This window comes from Hypanus sabinus, chromosome 1 (genome assembly GCF_030144855.1).
Source record: "Hypanus sabinus isolate sHypSab1 chromosome 1, sHypSab1.hap1, whole genome shotgun sequence".
NCBI lineage: Eukaryota > Metazoa > Chordata > Chondrichthyes > Myliobatiformes > Dasyatidae > Hypanus > Hypanus sabinus.
The window spans coordinates 34,810,839-34,832,450 of NC_082706.1; the positions used below are offsets into that span (position 1 = coordinate 34,810,839).

Genomic DNA, 21,612 nt, shown 5'->3' on the forward strand with positions numbered 1-21,612 from the left:
TCATTGTCATTGGAAGAATAATTCCAGTATCCGTTCCCAAGTCAGCACGAATGACCTAGTTACCACCTTGTTGACATCGGATAGTCCTCTTTATTCAGATGCTCCACACCCAGAGTCTGAAACAGACACTGTTCCGAGGATGCAAGATGGACCAAGAAAGGAAGCGTGAACACATCCTTCAGTGCAACGTGCTCACCGATTCCCGGAAACCTCTGTCCATGACAGCTCCAGTAAAGGAGCATTCAGGATGGTAGAGAACCTCAAGGCCACACATTGGAGGACACAGAAACCCACTTGCAACAGTCAGCCACTGTGGAAAAGTGCCTGGGTCCCACAGAGCTCACGAGCCTAGAAGAGCAAATCCTGAGGGACTGCCCACAAAATCAAATAAAAACACAGTGGGGGGTTGTGTAAGTCTGATATAGGATAACCAGTGTTAGGTAATTATAATTCTACTATCTTCATTAAGCCTTATATACAAAGATCGAAAATTCCTTGGAGGCCTGCTCAAAATTCAGGATTAAATCATTTCTCACCTTGAACTGACAGATTAGAAGCAAGTACATGTAAATTATTCTATGTAGATTCCTTTGCATATTAATATTGATGACAATCAAAGCATCTTCGGTGGTACAAAGAATTTACATTTATTGACCGATATTAATTGCAGAAGAGGCTTCAATTACCAGTGAATTTAACTGATTATAAGTTGACTCTTTGCTAGAAGGCCAGCAATATCAAAGGAGACCTTGTTTTATCAAATGGGTAATATAAATTCCAATAAGTGGTTTTCGCATCTGTAGTCTCACCCACCTCCCGTATGCCAGTTGACAGAGGGGGCAAGAGGAAAGCCATGTTCTTCTGCAACTGGCCCGACTGATAGAATGCTTTCATTTCCCATCTAGTGTCTGGGCTGACAACTTGAAGGTGGTGGGGACCTGGTTCAGATGTGTAACAAGAATTGGCTGGAGCAGATTGGGAAGGCCAAACAAGGATGGGGCTCCCATGGGAAATGATGTCCTCTCCCAGAGTCAGAATCAGGTTTATTATCACTGATATGTGTCATGAAATTTTGCGGCAGCAGTACAGCGCAGGATGTAAAAATGCTGCGTTACAATAAAAATAAAGAGTACAGAAGAGGAATCGGGATGTAGTGCTCATGGACCATCAGAAACCTGGTCTAGCAGAAGGGAAGAGGCTGTTCCTAAAACGTTGAGTTATGGGTCTTCAGGCTTCCTGATGGTCGTCATGAGAAGAAGGCATGTCCCAGGTGGTGAAGTCCCTTGAAGATGGATTCTACCTTCCTGAGGTACCGTCTTTGGAAGATGTCTTTGTGATTGCATCAATATGTTTGGCTAATGACAGACCCTCTGAGACGTTGGCACCCAGGAACCTGAAGCTGCTCAACCTACCCCACTGCCCACCAATTCCTCAAAGGGGATTGGTCATCAGGTGCGAGATGCTCTCGGGGTTGTGGCGCTTGGTGCAGACCCCCCATCTCTCCACCTCAGTAATCAACCAGGCCGTCCTCTGGTTCCACTGGGTCATCATTTGGATGTCAGTAAGAGGAGCCTTCATATTCAGATCCTTCTGTACAGACAACATACCATTCCTAACACAAGTGGGGGGGGGAGATGGTCACCCATCTCTTTGCCAAGTATGGATTTGCAAGGAGGATGAGGAGAGGATTAAAGGGTCCTTGTTTTATTTATCCCAAGCAGCAGCATAACAGAGGACTCATCAAGACAAACTTCACGTCCTGTGGAAGATCATCAACTAGACGAAAGATTAATTAGGGGGCATAAGTTTAAGATCATTGGGTGGAGGTGTGAGGTGCTCTTACCCTCCGCTAGCCTGCAGGTCACCCTTGGGCAAGGTATAGCACCTGCTAGGACCCTCCGATCAGGTTCATATGAAGCCATGGGAGCAGGTGGTGGATGAATGTATGAGTAGCTGGTGCGTATCACAAACCACTGACACCAGGCAGACAATCTCTGAACAATCCTACTGAAGGGTCTCGTCCTGAAACATCGACTGTACTCTTTTCCATAGATGCTGCCTGGCCTGCTGAGTCCCTCCAGTATTTTGTGCGTGTTGCTCGGATTTCCAGCATCTGCAGATTTTCTCCTGTTTGTAATCTCTAAAGAGTATTGATAATGGTTGAGGTCACCCACCTTGTAAAGACACTGCCCAGGGTGATCACCTACATCATGCAATGCAGCACGCTGAGTATGAGGAGGTTTAAAGAAGATCTGATGTGCAAAAGTGAACAGAAGCAGGAACAGTAAAAACATCTAAAAGGCATCTAATGGTGAATTGAGAGTAATGTAAGTTGGAATGAAGGCCAGCATACAAGCTGCCGACTGATGGGCCCTGTTTCTGTGCTGTACAACCTCATGATTCCATATACATATCTTATTAATGAGAGATTTTGCAACTGTTACAGACAACGTACATCTCAGATCAAATGCTGATAATAATTTTTTTTATCAAAGTGCAGGATGCGCTCAGCTCAGGCAGTACCCATGAAAAGAGAAAGCACGTTGCAGTGTCAAAGACTAGTTTTCAGTTTCCAGCAGTTTAATTTTAACTCCAGTGTTGCTGTTATCAGCCATCTCAGTTCCAGCAACTCAAGTTCACTTCAGATCTTGAGTATCATGTGCATGGAGTTCGCACGTTCTCTGTGACCAAGTGGGTTCCCTCTGAGTGTTCTGGCTTCATACTGAAGATGTGCTGGGTACTACAAACTGCCTACAATGTACAAGATAGCTGGCCAGTGGCATAGTGGCATTTGAGGTTAATGGTCCAGAGTTCGGATCCGGCTGGCTCCTTGCACACTTTGCCTCCATGCTGGGTTGAGTGCTGGACTCATACCAACAGTCAAATGCTAAGGAAATGGCAAAAATGCCACCCATTGCACCACAAGGTGTGAAAAGCGACCACAACAATGTACAAGGCAAGTGAGAGAGAGGAGAGAACTGGTCACCAGGAAATAGTGGGTCCTCGTTACATGGAAATAGTGGGTTGTGGGTACCAAGACTGCCTATACTAGAATCTAAAACAAAAACAGAAAAGGGAAGAATTGCCTTTTCAACTTTGAAATCCCAAGTGAGGGCACAAGGTTTTATCTTTCAAGAACTGCAAAAAGACTTAATGAATTGAATAGTTTCCTGTGGTTTATTCAAAGATCAAGGTGGTTAAAATTATGGAGTAGGGAGCATATCATAAAATTCAGCATGTCCCCATTGACTTGCCAATTCTGATTGATGCATTGTGCCTGCTCTGCATGTGATTACGAGAAACTGTGGGGAGTTGTGGACACAGCTCCACCCATCACAGCAACCAGCCTCCCCTTTATGGGCCGTCTAAACTTCTCACTGCCTCAGTGAAGAGGCCAACATAATCAAAGACCCAAACCACCCTGGACATTCTCTCTTCTCCCCTCTCTCACCAAGCAGAAGATACAATTGTCTGAAAACAAGCTCAAGGACAGCTTCTATCCCACTGCTATCAGACCCTTGAACTTAGCCCTTGTACAATAAAATGGACACTTGCCCTCACAGTCTACCTCTTTATGATCGTGCACTTTGTTCCTTATCAACACTGCTCTCTTTTGGTGGCTTTTGCACACTGTTCTGCATTATTATTATTTTACCTCATTCTAGCTCAGTGAGTTGATTTGCAGAAAGTCTGCAAGACATGCTTTTCATTATATCATGGTATGTGTGAGAATAAACCAGTGTTTCCCAAACTTTTTTTAGCCAAACACTCCCCTAAAGCATCTTCATACTTGCCAACGGCCCCCACCAAAGCACTTTCGTACTGGCTAACGCCCCTCCTAGGCACAATATACTTTCCCACGCTCCCATAGTGTAAAACATGTCTACCGTGTGCTAACATGAGAAAAATGATTCTGTTTTAATTTTTTATTTGTTTTTAAACCTAGCTTACACAGTACCTGTGCACTGTACTGCAGTTTCAATTTCAATGTGATCCTTCAGTTTGATGGTTTTTAGCAAGATTTGAAGTAATCTGTTTCAAGTTGTGACAACAAAAGCCTTAAATCCTCACCCATAATGACGTCCAAGCGGTTTCTGATTTTGTGAGTATTTGGTTCACTGCACTGGAGCCTCTTTCAACAAGGTAGGAGGACCAGGAAACTACATATGACAGTGTAGCCATATACCGACAGTTTTGAAAAGCATTTCTGTTTCTTCATCCTTCTGAATTTTGATAGTTCCTTCTTGCAAGTTCTCTTCCTGTTCTTCCACTTTGCAGAAGAAATGGGTTAATTACCCAGTCCAGAATTTCCAGATGGCTCAAATCCTTGAACTGATTCTGAAAATCCTTAAACAAGAGAAAATCTGCAGATGCTAGAAATCACAGAATGCTGGAGGAACTCAGCCGGCCAGGCAGCATCTCTGAAAAAAGTACAGTTGACGTTTCTTAGGCAAGACTGGAGAAAAAAAGGTTGAGGAGTAGAGTTAAAAGGTGGGGGGTCGGGGGGAGAGAAACACCAGATGAGAGGTGAAACTTGGAGGGGGAGGGATGAAGTAAAGAGCTGGGAGGTTGATTGGTGAGATGAGGTGAGAGAGGGAAAAGGGGATGGGAAATGGTGAAGGTGGGGTGGGGTTAGGGCAGCATTACCGGGTGTTCGAGGAATCGATGTTCATGTCATCAGGTTGGAGGCTACCCAAACGGAATATAAGGTTTGTTCCTCCAACCCAAGCATGGCCTCACCACAACAGTGAAATGGGAAATGGAATTAAAATGAGTGGCCACTGGTAGATCCCGCTTGTTTTGACAGATGGAGCATTGATGCTTGGCGAAGCGGTCTCCCAATTGATGTACAGGAGGCCACACTGGGAGCACCGAACACAGTAAGTGGCCCCAGCAGACTCACAGGTGAAGTGTCGCCTCACCTGGAACGACTGTTTAGGGCCAAGGATGGTAGCGAGGGAGCAGGTGTAGGGGCAGGTGTGGCATTGTTCTGCTAGCAGGGATAAGTGCCAGGTGGCAGATCAGTGGGGAGGGACGAATGGACAAGGGAGCCACATAGGGAGCGATCCCTTGCGGACAGCAGGAAGTGTGTGGGCTGGGAAAGATGTGCTTGGTGGTGGCATCCTGTTGGAGATGGTCGAAATTTCAGAAAACCAAGTGATGGACATGGAGGCTGGGGGGGTGGTAGGTGAGGACAAGAGGAACCCTAGCCCTGGTAAAGTGGTGGGAGGATGGGGTAAGAGCAGATGAGTGTGAAATGGAAGAGATGCCGTTGAGGGTGGAGGAAGGGAAGCCCCTATTGTTGAAAAAAGAGTGTATCTCCTTCGTTCTAGAATGAGAACATATGCAGCAGAGAAAAAGGAATTGAGAGAAGGGGATGGCATTTTTACAAGTAGTAGGGTGGGAGAAGTTGTAGTCTAGATAGCTGTGAGAGTCCTTGAGTTTGTAATAGAGGTTGGTGGATAAGTGGTCTCTGGAGATAGAGACAGTGAGATCGAGAAAGGAAAGGGAGGTGTCAGAAATGGACCAGGGGAACCTGAGGGCAAAGTGGATGAAGTCGACGAGTTCAGCACAGGTGCAGGGAGCAGCACCAATACTGTCGGCGATGTATTGTAGGAAAAGCACCAGGCGGTCACCAGTATAGATTTGAACTATGGACTGCTCCACGTAGCCCACAGTCTGGCCTTAGTTGGGACCCGTGCAAGTGCCCGTGGCCCTTTTCTTTGAAGGAAGTTGGAGGAGCCAAAGGAGAAATTATTGAGAGTGAGGACAAATTCTGCCAGACGGAGGAGAGAACTGGTTGGGTCTAGTGTCCAGAAAGAAACAAAGAGCTTTGAGGCCTTCCTAGTGAGGGTTAGAAGTGTATAGGGACTGGGCATCCATAGTAAAAATGAGATCCTTGAAAAGATCAACAGCATGTGAAGTGTCACAGATGGAGGTGGGGGGTAAAATGATATGAGTTCAGTGGGACAGGAACAAACTGAAACAATGGAAATCTTTCTCCAGTGACTGCTGCTGTAAACAGTACTCTTGCAAATCACCATCTGTGAAAGGGAGTGGCGTATTTTCCATGCAGGGACACTGTGAGAACATTCTTCTCCCAATGGTTTGCTTATATAGCTCGAAATTTCCAATAAAAGTGGACACTGCACTTTTTGCCTGGATAAAATTGAAATTTTCACCATGCAGTTTCATATTGAGAATGTTCATTTCGTCATACAGATCGGCTAGGTATACCACACCTCCACGTATAAGTTTAATCTTGTTTCCCAAGCTTTTGTTGACTTTGAGCTAAAATTCAACCATAATGTCAAAAAGAACAAAGAAATGGTTTAAGCAGCAGTCTTTTGACAGCCAACGCACTTCAATGTGAAGAAGCAAATGTTCAAGCTCTTCATCGCAATTTGGCACAATGTTCTGCTATTTGAGCTTTAATTTTGTTGAGAGTAGGCATTACAATAGACATGCTTGAAAAAAGTTACTGGCTGAGGTTTTTGGCTGCGAGATGTTGACGATGAACTACACAATGGATTGAAAACAGACATGGAATTTCTTTTTTCATAAATGACACTGTTACGTACCCCGTAACTGGGTGTCTTACCAGCAAAGATAGAAGTGTCCGTTGGAGTCTGGTGATACTATTTTCAACAGTATTTATTAGTAAAAATATACAAAAATAATATCAATGCAAATATACAGATAACATACATCAGCAATACTAAACCTAAAAGTGCGGGTATAATAATAATCAATAAGAAACAAGCTCTATCATGGTCTAGGGGATAATGAATTGTCAGATGGAAATATAAAGTTCAGTTCAGTTCATGCAGGCTGAGGTAGTTGTTGGTCACTGTGTTGCAATTGTTGGAGAGAGAGAGAGAGATAGAGAGAGAACGAACGTGTGAACAGTAACAGCTATTATCTTGCCAACCTTCCTTTACGATGTTGATCCATCGATGCGTTGTTGTTGTAGCCATTCACGTATGACCCCTCCATCCTTTAGCTAGACCGTTCTTCCGTGGTGGACTCATCACCCAGGCAGGGGTGGACACACACACAAGCCCCCACCGGTCTCGCTATAAACACCGTGAGTTAAAATTTACCGACCCTTCATTCGGTCTCCGATGTCCCACACTGTCTCATGGGTTTCTGCTGCTCACTAGCGTTTCTCCTGGAGCGTCTGAGGGGTGTTACCCAAGACCTCACTTTTATCCTCACTCACGGGGTCTCAGGTGTCAATCAGGTTGGGATGATGTAACCCATCAAATCAGCCCACTCTGGTTGCCCCCTGAGGGGTTTCAATGAATAGAACAGTACCAAGTAAACAATCCTTCTCCAAAAGTCAATAGCAGTAAATCAATGGCTTTTGGCAATAGGAGACATTCTACCTTGTGTATCTCCAAGCTGTCTCTCTCTCTCTCTCATTAACTTTCATGAGCTGTTATCAATAACAACTGCCCTGGCAGCTTTCCTGTGTCTCTCTTACTTCCTTGATAACAGCATCGGAATAGTAGCGATTTGCGATTCTCCAAAAGAGGGGGCATGGGTGACTCTGCACCCTTCTGCCCATCAGAGTTGTTCATCCTTCGTAACACCATGGTAAACCAGCATGGTGACCTGTCATATATGGTGCTCCATCTGTTGCGCAAGAGATCATGTTCCTAATTTTTATCAGTATATATTTTGAGCTTGTCCTAGATTGATTCTCCATTAATATTTGTTTTTAACATTTTACAGAAGAGAATCTCTTCATAAACTTTTCCATTTTTGATAAACCCATACATAGCAGTTACAATTAGCAGTTGTCTCATCCAGGTGTATCCCAAGTTCTGATTTTGTAGCTCTGTGCATAGATGATACTCAATGTCCTCACTCATTTTGTCAAAATAATGAGCTGCAGAGTTATTACTCAGAGAATTGATTTTAAAATACTGGTATCCATTTTGAGAACAGCGGTGAACACTTCTACAGCAGGTATGAATAATCTTTCACCAACGGCAATCATCTGCCATCATTTTAGAAGTGTTATAAGAAGCAATGAGACCACTATCAAGGTCATTTTTAGCTTTCTTGGCAAATGACTCGAGTGTGCAATGTTTTTCAAATGCTTCTTTCATCTTCCAGAACTAGGTAATGCCTTTTATAAGTAGCCTTTTCAGGGTGGTTTTACAGAAGTGCTCCTGCAATCTTGACATTTTCATGGCCTTGTTAGACAGTACACTATTACTGGTTTCACTGCCTTGGGACTCATAGAAATTGCACCAATCGTATTTATCCATTATTAATGGAGCTAAGTTAAAATAAAAAATTAACAGACACTGGGGATGCCTATCGGATATTGATGGGATTGAGTTGACAGGGATGGAACGATGGAAGCAGCACGCAAAGGAACGGTGAGGCGAAGATGAAGACAATCACAACAGCAAAAATTACATCGACAAGGATTCAGACTGGAATCTGAATGTCAGTCTGGATAGAGCTGGTGTTTGGCTAGCTACTCTTATAATATTCCAGTTAGCCCGATCGTAAGACCATTAGACATAAGAGCAGAATTAGGCCATTCTGCCCATTGAGTCCGCTCCACCATTCCATCACGGTTGATCCCAGATCCCATTCAACCCCCATACACGTGTCCTCTAACCATATCCCAACCAATCAGGAATTTATCATTTCCACTTTAAATGTACCCATGGACTTGGCCTCAACTGCAGTCTGTGGCACTGCATTCCACAGATTCACCGCTCTTTGGCTAAAAGAATTCCTCCTTACCTCTGTTCTAAAGGGTCGCCCCTCAATTTTGAGGCTGTGCCTCTGGTTCTGGATACTCCCACCACAGGAAACATCCTCTCCACATCCGCCTTATCTAGTCCTTTCAACATTCAGTAAGGTTGAATGCGATCTTCACACATTCTTCTAAATTCCAGGGAGTACAGTGAGCTGTCAAACACTCCTCTTACATTAACCCCTTCATTCTCGGAATCATCATCGTGAACCTCCTCTGGACTCTCTCCAATGACAACACATCCTTTCTGAGATATGGGACCCAAAACTGTTGACAAAACTCTGTGTGTTCTTATAAAGCTTCAGCATTATCTCCTTGTTTTTATAATCTATTACCCTTGAAATATATGCCAATATTGCATTTGCCTTCTGTGACTCAACCTGTGAATTAACCTTCTGGGAGTCTTGCATGAGGACTCCCAAATGTCCCTTTGCACCTCTGATGTTTTAATTTTCTCCGCTTTTAGATAATATTCTGCACTATTGCTCCTTTTACCAAAATGCATTATCATACATTTCCCAACACTTTGCCATCTGCTACTTTTTTGCCTATTCTTACAATTTGTCTAAATCCTACTGCAATCACATTTCTTTTTCAGCACTACCTACCCCTCCGCCTATCTTCATATCATCCATAGACTTTGCCATGAAGCCATCAATTCCACTATCTAAATCACTGACAAACAATTTGAAAAGTAGTGGTCCCAATACAGACCCCTGAGTAACAGCACTAGTCCCCGGCAGCCAGCCAGAAAAGGCCCCTTTTATTCCCACTCTCTGTCTCCTGCCTTTCAGCCATTCCTCTATTAATGCCGATATATTTCCTGTAACGCCATAGTATTTTATCTTGTTAAGCAGCCTCATGTGAGGCACCTTATCAAATGCCTTCTGAAAATCTAAGTTAATGACATCCACTGCCTCTCTTTTGTCTACCCTGCTTGTTACTTCTTCAAAGAATTCCAACAAATAGGTCAGGCAAGATTTCCCTTTACAGAAACTATGCTGACTTAGACTTATTTTATCATTAGTCTCTATGTATCCTGAAACCTTGACCTTAATAATGAACTCCAACACTTTCCCAACCACTGAGGTTAGGCTAACTGGCCTATGACTTCTCTTCTTTTGCCTTCCTCCCTTCTCAATGAGTGGAATGACATCTTCAATCTTCCAGTCCTCAGGGACCATGCCAAAATCAAGTGATTCTTTAAAGCATCTTTTCTCTCTTCAGCAACCTCTTTGGACTCTGGGATGTAGTCCACGTGGTCCAGGTGACTTATCGACCTTAAGACCTTTGAGTTTGCCTAATGGCACTCACTCCTGCTCCCTGACCCTCACCGACCTCCAGCACACAGCTAGTGTCTTCCACAGTAAAGAGTGAAGCAAAGTATTTATTAAGTTCATCTGTCATTTCTTTGTCCCCCCCATTACTACCTCGCCAGTATCATTTTCCAATGGTCCAATATCAGCTCTCACTCCCTTTTATTCTTTATATAACTGAAAAAACTTTTAGTATCCTGCTTTATATAATCAAATAGTTTACCCTCATATTTCACATTTTCCCTTAGCATAGCTTTTTTAGTTGTCTTTTGTTGGATTTTAAAAACTTTCCAATCATCCAACTTCCCACTCACTACATTATATGCTCTTTCCTTGGCTTTATGCAATTCTTAATTTCCCTTGGCGGCCACAGTTGCCCAGCCCTGTCATTTGAGAACGTCTTCTGTGGGGCAAATCTATCCTGCGCCTTGTGAACTGTTCCCAGAAACTTCAGCCACCTCTGTTCTGCCATCATCCCTGCCAGTATCCCCCTCCAATCCAGCTAAGCAAGCTCCTCTCTCATGCCTCATAATCCCCAAAGATGTTTCTTGACCACATATACTGTAGCCTCGAACACCTCAAGAGGGATCCTTGGGGTTGTCAGATAGCTCTATTTCACCGCTAGGTTTCAGCCAGCGCTGCATCATTGCGTGACCTGTAGATCTGTAGAGAAAGTTGGGTGTTCTTGATTTACAAACTGTTAAAATGCATGAACTCATACTGTGCCGCTAGTCAAGGTGAACTGGTGGGCACCTGGTTGCTAATTTATTCATTCCCAATAAAGTCAGTTTGGTTGGTGAGGTTGGATGAGATTGTCGAGTTTCAGACCCGTTGTGATGACCGCCTGCAGAGCTATGGTTCTTCCTGTGTTCTAGTGCTCATCCTCCATTTTGGAAGTGCCTGCCCTATTAACAGTTGGTCAGGTCTCGTGCCTCAAATTAAGGTACCGCTTACTGTATGCCCCCCCAAGAATCTTGAATGCCCCTGATGACTTCTATTTCCCCTAATGCCCCCTTAGGACATGCAGTCACCCTCTTGGGGGTTGTACAGCCCCCATTGGGAATCAATGCAACAATGTCTAATGCTTTAGATTTTGTGCACGTAGTGAAAAAGTGTAGAATAATTTACAACATACTGTAGTTGTCAGAATTAATAATTTTTCTTTGGCAAAGCAAGAATTTTTGATATTATTAAAATCTAAAGAACCGACCTCTAATGCTCCTTAGAATCTGCTTCCAGAAGGCAGACAGAAGCACACTTTCAATACAATAGTTATAACCCAACAAGTACGAGGACTAAAATCGTTGTACATGGCTGAACAAGAACTTATTCAAAAAGTAACCAATGTAGTATAGCTTTATCGAAATTAAAACTCAGGCCTCAGGGACTCTTGCTCCAAGAATAGCTGATATGGCAATTTTTAATGTACCTAAAAATCAATTATTTGTCGTTTTCAGTAAAGCACAGATAAATTTAGCAGGAGAATGAGAATTTCAGGCCGGTATTTTTTTCAGAAATTCAACAACTATAAATCAGCCTTAAATCAGCCGGTGGTAATTCAATCAGCCTAGCATAAAAATGATTAAAGATTAGCTTTGGCACAGGTACATCAAAATATTGAAACATACAGTGAAATGTATTGTTTGTGTCAATGACCAGAACACAATCTACTTTAATGCCAGGACTTCACGTTTTCCCCCCACTCCCAAGCAACGCTCCCCCCCCCCACTTTCTGCTTTACAAAGGGACCACTCTCTCTATGGCTCCCTACTTCACTCATCCCTTCTCACCTGCCTCTCTCTTGGCATTTTTCCAGCAAAAGTGGGAAATACAACACTTGTCCCGTATCTCCTCCCTCACCACCAGCCAACAGCCTAAGCAGCCCTTCCACTCCAGGCAAAGATTCACATGCACCTCCACCATCCTCAGGTGCTTGTGATATAGGTGACTTAGATGAAAAAAAGTAAATGGGTGAGTTAGCAAGTTTTCTGATAGCATAAAGGTTGGGTGAACTTCTAGTCAGTGTAGACAACTGTCACAGGATACAGAAAAACTTAGATCAGTTATAGTAATGGGCAAGGAAATGACAGGCAGAATTTAACCCAAGCAAGTGTGAAGTGTTGCATTGCAGGAGATTAAATGTAAGGGGAAAGTACACAGCTAATGGCAGGATCCTTAACAGTATGAATGGACAGAGGGATCCTGTGGCTGTAAGACCATAAGAACTAGGAGCAGGACATCTGGCCATTGAATCTGCTCCACCATTCAACGAGCTCATGGTCAAACTGGCCATGGATTCAGCTCTACCTACCTGCCTGCCTTTTCTCCATAACACTAAATCCCTCTGCAATGCAAATATCTGTCTAACTCTGTCAAATGCATCCAATGAGGTAGGCATTGCTGCTTCCCTGGGCAGAGAAATCCACAGATTCACTACTCTCTGGGAAAAGTAGTTTCTCCTCGTCTTCATGCTAAATCTATTCCCCAGAAATTTGAGACTCTGTCGTCTATTCTCACTTACTAGTGGAAACAACTTTACTGCCTCAATCTTGTGTATCAATTTTTATAATTTTATACTTCCTATAATGATTCTCTCTCATTTTTCTGAATTCCAGCAAGTATAATCCCTGGTGAATCAATTAATCTGCACAGGCTAACCCCCTCACTTCCAGGTTCAGTCTGGTGAATCTCCACTTCACAGCTTCCAAAGCCAGCACATCTTTCCTCAAGAAAGGAGACCAGAACTGCACACAATACTCCAGCTGGAGTCTCACCAGTATGCTGTGCAGTTGCAGGATAACTTCCCTGCTCTTAAATTCAGCCTCTCTAGCAATGAAGGCCGACATTCCACTTGTCTTCTTGATAATCTACTGCATCGGCAAACCAGCCTTCTCAGATTTATGCACAAACACTCCTCTGCACAACAGAATGTTACAATTTCTTTTTACTATCTAAATAATAATTTGATCTTTTATTTTTTCCTTCCAAAGTGGATGAACTCACATTTGTCAAGCTTGTCCTCCATATGCTAGACCCTTATCCACTCATTTAATCTCTCTGCAGACTTCCCTCATCCTCTGCACAATTTGTTTTTCCACTCACTTTAGTTTTATCAGTTTTATATATTACACTTGGTCCCCTCTCCCAAGTATTTGAGGTACAGTATATCATGAACAGTTATAAGCCCAACACCGATCCCTGCAGTGCTTTGCTCACTACTGACTGCCAACCAGAGCAACACCTATATATCCCAACTCCCTACTTTCCATTACCCAATCCTCTATCCATTCAGTACCCCCAAATCAATGCACTTACCTTATGGATAAGTCTTTTATGTGGCACCTTATCAACATTTTCTGGAAATCCAAGTTTACAACATCCATCTGTTCCCCTCTATCCAATACACTCATTATTCCTTTAAGGAACTCTAGAAAGTTTGTCAAACAGAACCTGATCTTTATGAACCTATGCTGCATCTACCCAATGGAACCATACTATCCAGATATCTCACTAGTTTTTAATGATTGCTTCAGGCATCTTCCTGACTACAGACATTAAGTTAACTGGCCTATAAATACCTGCCTTTTACCTACATCTTATTTCAAAGAGTGGTGTGATGTTTTTTGTCTTCCAGTCCACTGGGATCTGTCCGGAGTCCAGAGAGTTTTGGTAAATTATCACAAACGTGTCTACCATAACCTCCCGCATTTCAGTACCATGGGATGCATCTCATAAGGACCAGGAATCTTGTCTATCTTTAGACCCACTAGCTTTCTCATCACTATCTTGTTAGTAACAATTGATAGTATTAAGACCCTCGTCATCCATGGCACCCATAATATTGCTAATTGTCACGTTAGACATGTCCTCCACACTGAAGACCAACATAAAATAGTTGCTCAAGAGCTCAGCCATTTCCACATTACCCAATATTAATTCTCCCTTCTCATAATCCAAGTTCACTTATCCACCCTTTATCAATTTGTATAATTATATAATACCATTTATATATCTAGTATTACTTTACTTTCATAATCTATCTTCCATCTCTTACTGATTGCCAGCTCTTTGCTGCTTTTTAAAGTTTTCTCAATCTTCCTGTTCCCCACAACTCCCGGCAACGTTGCTCGGATGAGCTTTTAGTTCTTGATGCCTTTTATTGCCTTAGTTATCCAAATTCTGGACCTCCCACACTTCCTCTCCTTAAATGGAATATACTTCCATTGAAGATCATGAAACATATCCTTGAAAGCCTTCCACTGTTCCTCAGCTGTCCACTATACAGGCAATGTTCCCAGTCTGTGCTAGCCAGTTCCTCTTGCAGTCTTCCTTGTTTAAGTATAATACACTGGTTTTAGAGCAAACTAATGCACCCTCCCTATGTATGAGACATTCAATTACACTAAGTTTGCCTGTCTCATTGCACAGGACCAGATCTGAGACAGCTTTGTCCTTTGTAGGCTCACCAGCACGCTGATCAAGAAAGCTATCAGAGATGCATCTTATGAAGTGCTCCTCAAGAATGCCTCGATGAACTTGATTCGTCGAATCTGTGCAAGGTAACTGTTCTTACATGCATCTGATATTGCTTGGCTTACTGTCCATGCCACTAATGTTATTATTCAGTAGCCTATGGACAACCCTTAGCAGGTATTTCTTTCCTTTTATTATTCCTAATCTCTGCCCAGATGAACTCAACATTCTACTCCTTAGATCTTTTACTATTTCTCACTATTGCCCTGATTTCATCCTTAATTAAGAGCACTAACCCATTTCCCTTACATTGATCACAGCCTTGACCAGTTTGTACTGGCCCATCTCTCACTAACCTAATCACAGAATAATTTGCAGTGACTTAAGAGGGGGAGAAAACAGGTAGGCTGCTGGGTCACAAGAGCCTGTCCTGCATTGTATCTCGCAATAAATAAACTGGTGATGTGAGCATTGAATTTTCCAATTGCAGGCAACCTGAACATCATGTGTTCCTTTCTCCCTTCTCCTGATCGACACAGGTTCTGTCACTGCCCTTTCCCAAACACCACCCCTCCTCCCACTCTTAATCTCCTGGGTCTTAAATCCTCCTCCAACCAGCTATACATTCACAGCCTTCTTCCGCAAATTTCCAGTCTGCGTCTACCTCTGATCCTCTCCTCCCTTTGTTTCAAACAGCAGTGAATCAGAGATCAGGAGAGAGAGAGAGAAGAGGTGAGTGAGCATTAAAAAGCAGTACTTGGGTGCTTTGGCCTTTGAACAACGGTGAATCAGAGATTGGGATTCATTAGCAGCTGCAAATTTAAAATGAGGCAGGGTAAGGCAGAGCAGCTATTGTTGGACTGGACAGTGATAGAGCAGGGATTTTAAGGCTTCTTTGAGGCTTTGGTGAAAGAAGGCTAAAAGCTGCAGGGTTTTTTTCAGTTTATTTATTGTTTCCTTCTTTATATAGTTCTATAGATCCCTACAATTAGAGCAGCAGGGATGCCAGGCAGAATAGTTAATGCTCCTCTTACAGGATGGGGGAAGGCAGGAAGACCTCCAATGTCCCCGATGACCTCGCCTCCAAGAAGTGCATCCGGCTACAGCTTCTAAAACTCTGCTTTAAGAAGTTGGAACTGGAACTGGATGAACTCCAGATCATTTGGGAGGCTGAGGGAGTGATAGATAAGGCATATAGAGAGGTAGTCACACCCAAGGGGCAGGGCACAGGAAACTGAGTGACAGTCAGTGCAGAGTACAGAGAAAGGCAAGCTGTGGTGATAATGGATTCGTTAGCTAGGGAAACAGAAAAGAGAACAATGCCACAGACCAGGTCAGCTTGGAGTCCTCTGTGTTCTTAAATGAGAGGGTGAGCAGCCAGAGGTGATGTTACATATTGGTGCCAATGACATAGGTAGGAAGAATGATGAGGTTTTGCAAACCTCAGATGAGTTCAAGAAGTTGGGTGCTAAGTTAAAGGACAGTACCTCCATGGTTGTGATCTCAGAGATGCTACCCATGCCACATGCTAGTTGTTGGAGCATTTTTGGGGGGTTAGCACATATAGCAAATAACTTCAGCTACCAGTCTTCAGATTTGAATACGAATTGTAGATTAAATCTAAAATGTAGCTCTGAATGATGGGTTCTTAAGAAGTGTGAACCAATTTAATTGGAAGACCAGACAATGCTGACTTGTTACTTCGGTGTCTGTGGTGTGGGTGTGAAGTGTGAAGTTTGTGTGTAGTTCAATGGAAGCATTGTGGATGAATTGTAAATATGGAAATGTCCTTTGATCTTTAGCACATAAAATGTTGTGTAGTGTTGGGTTGAGCAGCCTTTTGCTCTGAAAGGGAGTTTCTCTTTCTTTTCTCTTATGACTGCAAAAGGCAGCCAGCTTACTTGTGTATCAAATAAAAACCTTTCATATCTACCAATTGCATCTCTCTGGTGACTTTGTTCACGCAACATTAGTGAAGCTAGAAATATAAAGTTCATACATGGGGAAGGACTTGGTGAAGGAGGGAGGCTTTAGATTTTGGATTATTGGGCTCTCATCCAGGGAAGCTGGGACCAGTAAAGAGAAAGCTTGCACCTAAACTGGAGAAGGACTAAATACCCTAACAGGAAGGTTTTCTAGTATTGCATGGGTGGGAACCAGAATGACAGAACAGACAGTAGAGAGATTGGAGACATGATGTTAAGACCTCAGACAAAGCCAAGTAGCAAAAGGTTGAACATGATGATACTAATATTCTGAACTGTGTATATTTCAATGCAAGAAAGCTTGCAGAAAAGGCAGATCAACACATGGAATTATGATATTGTAGACATTAATGAGACTCATCTACAGGTGGGTAAGGTAGCTCAATATTCTGGAGCTATGTTGTTTTAGGCACAACAGAGAGGGAGGGATAAAGGGGGCAGGGTGGCATTACTACTCAGGCAGAATATCAAGGCAGAGCTCAGTCAGAACATACTGGAGAATTCATCTAGTGAGGCTTTATGGGTGCACTGAGGAATAAGAAAGGTATGACAACATTAATGGGGCTATAATACAGACCACCAAACAGTCTGCCAGATTTAAAGGAACTTTTTTTAAAAAAAGAGAGATTGCAGACTGTTGCAAGAAACAAAGTTGTGATAGCAGGTGTTTTAACTTCCCACATACTGACCATAAAAGACTAGATGGGATGGAATTTGTCAAATGTGTGCAGGAATGTTCCCTTAATCAGTAAATAGTAATCCCAATTAGGGAGAGAGTGGAATACTTATCTATTAAGGAATGAGACAGTGCAGCTGACCGAAGTTTGTGTAGGGGGAACACTTTGCATGTAGATTTCATAAAGCCATTAGTTTCACTGTAATTATGAAGGATAGAACTGGTCCTCAGGTTGAGATTCTAAATTGGAGAAAGGCCTGTTTTGATGGTATCAACAAGGATCTGGCAAATGTGGATTGGGACAGGCTATTTTCTGGCAAAGGTGTGAGAGACCTTCAAAATTGAGACATTTAGAGTACCAAACTTGTATGTGCCTATAAAAGGCAAGGATAACAGGTCGATTGAACCTTGTATTTTTTTTTTGAAGAGATTGAGGCACTGATTTAAAGGAGAGGGTGATGGGCAGGTAGGAACAAATGAGGTACTTGAGGATTATAAAAAAGAATGCAGGAGAGCACTAAAGGCGGCATGAGGTTGCTCTAACAGACAAGGTAAAGTAGAACCCGAAGGCCTTCTACAGCTGTATTAAGACTGAAAGAATAGCAAGGGACAGGATGGATCCTCTGGAAGATCAGAACAGTAATCTATGGAGATATCTTTTTGGAGCCAAAAGAAATGGGGGAAGATCTTAAATTTTTTCATCTATATACTCAGAAGATGGACACAGAGTCTATAGAAGTGAGACAAAGCAGCCACGATATACTGATTAGAGGTGGTGGTGCTTGCTGTCGAGGCAAATCAGGGTGGACAAATCCAAAGGGTCTGACAAGATGTTCCCTCAGACCCCATGATAGGCAAGTGCAGAAATTACAGCGGCCCTGGCAGACATTTAAATCAAACTTAGTGACAGGAGAGGTACCCGAGGATTGGAGGAGAGCTAAATTCTGCTGTTCAAGTTTGTTACCAGGAAAACTGATGAAGGCAATGCTGTGGATGTTGTGTACATGGACTTTGGCAAGGCATTCAACAAGGTCCCACGCAGGAGGTTGGCCAAGAAGGTTCAATTGCTTGGCATTCAAGATGAGGTAAGTAAATTGGATTCAACATTGGCTTTGCAAATGTCAGAGTGTGGTTGTAGATGGTTGCCTCTCTGATTGGAGGCCTCTGGCTAGTAGAATGCCACAGGGATTGGTGCTGGGTCCATTGTTGTTTGTCATCTATATCAAAGATCTGAATAATGCCGTAAACTGGATCGGCAAATTTGCAGATGGCACCAAGATTGGGGATGTAGTGGACGGTGAAGGCAGCTATCAAAGCTTGCAGCGGGGACTAGGTCATCTGGAAAAACGGGCTGAAAAATGGCAGATGGAAGTTAATGCAAACAAGCGTGAAGTGCAGAGGACCAGCCAGGGTAGGCCTTACACGGTGAATGTTGAGGCACTGAGGAGTGATATAACAGAGGGATCTGGGAATACAGATCCATAATTCCTTGAATCTGGCGTCACAGGTAGAGTCATTAAGAAAGCACTTGGCACATTTTACCAAAGGGCCAGTTTCTGGGCTGTAGTTTTCTATGACTCACCCTCAAACCCTCCATCACCCAGCTTCACCCCCTCCACTCCTGGATCCATCTGCCCTTCACCCCCTTAAGTGGTTCCATCTATCTCTGCTAGCTCCTGCCTCACTCCTCCTCCTCCCATCTCTGGCTAGTTTCCCTCCACACTTGGTCCTGATGCAGGGTCTGATCATCCCTCATCTGCTGAAGATGCTGCATGATCTGCTGAGTTCCTCCAGCAATTTGCAGTCTCAAGTCTACCATCTAAATGAATAGTTTACACTACACCACACTGTCATCTATAATAATGGAAAATACTTTGATTAATGTTTTGCATATAATCTTTGGGTTAAACCAGCTTTGACAGCCATATGGCAAGTGATTTTTGCCATATAGGTGCACTAGGAGTTACAGAAAATAACCAAGTTTGTGCTAAGGCCACAATGAATGATGCAAAACATTTAATTCAATACCAGAGAACCCTTCAACAGCCAGTTATGGTCAGATTTTTCTGCGCTCCTATATATGCTTGATTAAATAGTATATCAAAGGCATGGCTACAGATCAGTTATTCACTAGCTCTACAGAACAGCAGTAGGATGTTGCAGGAGATGCCAACAATCTCAATAAATTATTATATAATAGAGTAAGCACTAAAGCAAAAACATTAAATTAAATTCCATCATGTGTCAAAAACGGGAAACTACAGTAATAACATGAATACCCTGGAAACATTTCCAAAACAATTTTAATAGTGTGTATAAAATGGAAAAGTTATCACCCCTTGTTGGATTATAGTCAAGAGGTTATCAACACAAACCCCAACAATACATTACATTCAAGCAATTTAATGTCGATCAAGATTGTGGGGGAGGGGTACAATACTGTGTCAGGGAGCTGGGGTGGTGTTTGGGCATGGTGAAAGGCATAAGGTGGAATATGAGCCAGAGGCTCACAAATTCATGCTTAATCCATATGACAAACTCTGGAATCAATCCTAAGAACTTCAAGGTAGACACTTTTCCAAGTCCTTTCATCCATTGGGCACCACAATAGTGCAGCAGGTAGCACAAATATACTGCAACTCGAGGCATCGGCATTCAATTCTGACATCATCTGTGTGCCCTCCCTGTGGAATGCACAGGTTTTCTCCAGATGCTCTGGCTGCCTACCACTGTTCAAAGGCATACCCATTAGTTACCCTCCCGCCACCCCACCCCAGATAGGTTTCGTCCTTTCCCATCTACCATCACATTAGCCTCTGCGTCCAGCACATAATTCTCTGTAACTTCTGCCATTTCTAACGGGATCCCACCACCAAGCACATCTCTACCCTCCACAACCCCCCGCCAATTTCTGCTTTCCTCTAGGATCTCTCCCTACGTGACTCTCCTGTCCATTCGTCCCACTGCACTGATCTTCCTCCCAGTACTTATCCTCCCAAGCGGAACAGGTGCCACACTTGCCCCCACATCTCCTCCCTACCATTCAGGACTCTGAACAGTCCTTGCAGGTGAGGCAACACTGAGCCTGAGAGTCTGTGGAGGTTATTTACTGTCTCTGAGGTGGCCTGAGTGAGACCTGACATTGACTGGGAGACCGCTTTGATGAGCATCCACCAGAAAAAGCGGGATCTCCCAGTGGCCACCCATTTCATTTACGCTTCCCATTCCAACCCGTCAGTCCATGGCTCCCTTTTCTGCCACGATGAGGCCACCCGAAGTTGGAGGAGTAAACACCTGATGGCATGAACATGGGTGATTTCCTGTACTTTTCCCTCCCCTTCACCATTCCCCATCTCATCTCCTTACCTGCCCATCACCCTCTGGTGCTTCTCCCCTTTCTTCTATGGTCTTCTACCCTCTCCTATCAGATTCCCCTTCTCCAGCTCTCTACCTTTTCCACAAATCAACTTCCAAGCTCCTTACTTCACCTCCTCCCCGTTTCCCTCACCACCTTGTACCTCTCCCTCCCCTCCTCCCACCTTCTTATTCACCTTTTCACCTTTCTCCCCCGCCCTGATGGAAGGGTCTCAGCCCAAAACGTCGACTGTTTTATGCTGCCTGGCCTGCTGAGTTCCTCCAGCATTTTGTGTGTGTTACCGGTTAGTAGGTTAATTGATCATTGTAAGTTAGGTTAGGGTTAATTTGGGGTTTGCTGGGTGGCATGGCTCAAAGGGCTGAAGGAGCTCACAGTACCTCAATAAGTCAATCTCTGGTAGATGCACCCCACCTCTCAAACAGGGCTCTGCAGCTGTTTGGTCATTGGCTTAGGGAGATCCACTTCTGCAAACACCAATATGTTAGTTATTTGTTGTATAATTTGTCTCTGGGACAGCTCACAACTTTTTGCTTGTGCAACTGGGCTATAGTTAGCAGGTGACATCACAGTTTACTGGCATTATTCTTCTATTTCAACCTACCTGACAGCATAAGGTTAGGTGATGAGGCTTCAGTGACTGGACTAGAGGATAGCTGGGAACACCAAGTGGGGAAAAAATGTGTAATCAACCAGCTCAGTAGTTAAAAATAAAAATATATATATTTTAATAAACACAGACAGATTGGAAGACATATGGATGGACCTGGATTCCTTTGGAAGATTTATAAAGTTAACAAGTAGGTATAGTAAGCAATTAGGGAAACAAACTGCCTGCAGGCCATGAAGAATAGAGAAATTAAAACTGTCTGGGATACTGTACACAAAGTTAGTTTCCCTAATAATAATATAAAGGAAATTGATGAAGTATTGCAATCGTTGATTCCTGGGATTCCTGTACTGTCTCAACCAGATAAATTAACTACTGAATTTTATCAGAATGAAAG

General features: G+C 43.3%; 1 long non-coding RNA gene across 1 annotated transcript in view; it reads left to right on the top strand.

The window, feature by feature from the left end:
• The first annotated feature begins 18,168 nt into the window (after nucleotides 1-18,168).
• Nucleotides 18,169-21,612, top strand: part of LOC132392608 (uncharacterized) — a 36,802-nt gene continuing 33,358 nt past the window's right edge. The window contains exon 1 of the long non-coding RNA XR_009511595.1: nucleotides 18,169-18,317. This is a non-coding gene — a long non-coding RNA (uncharacterized LOC132392608). The remainder of the gene's footprint in view (nucleotides 18,318-21,612) is intronic.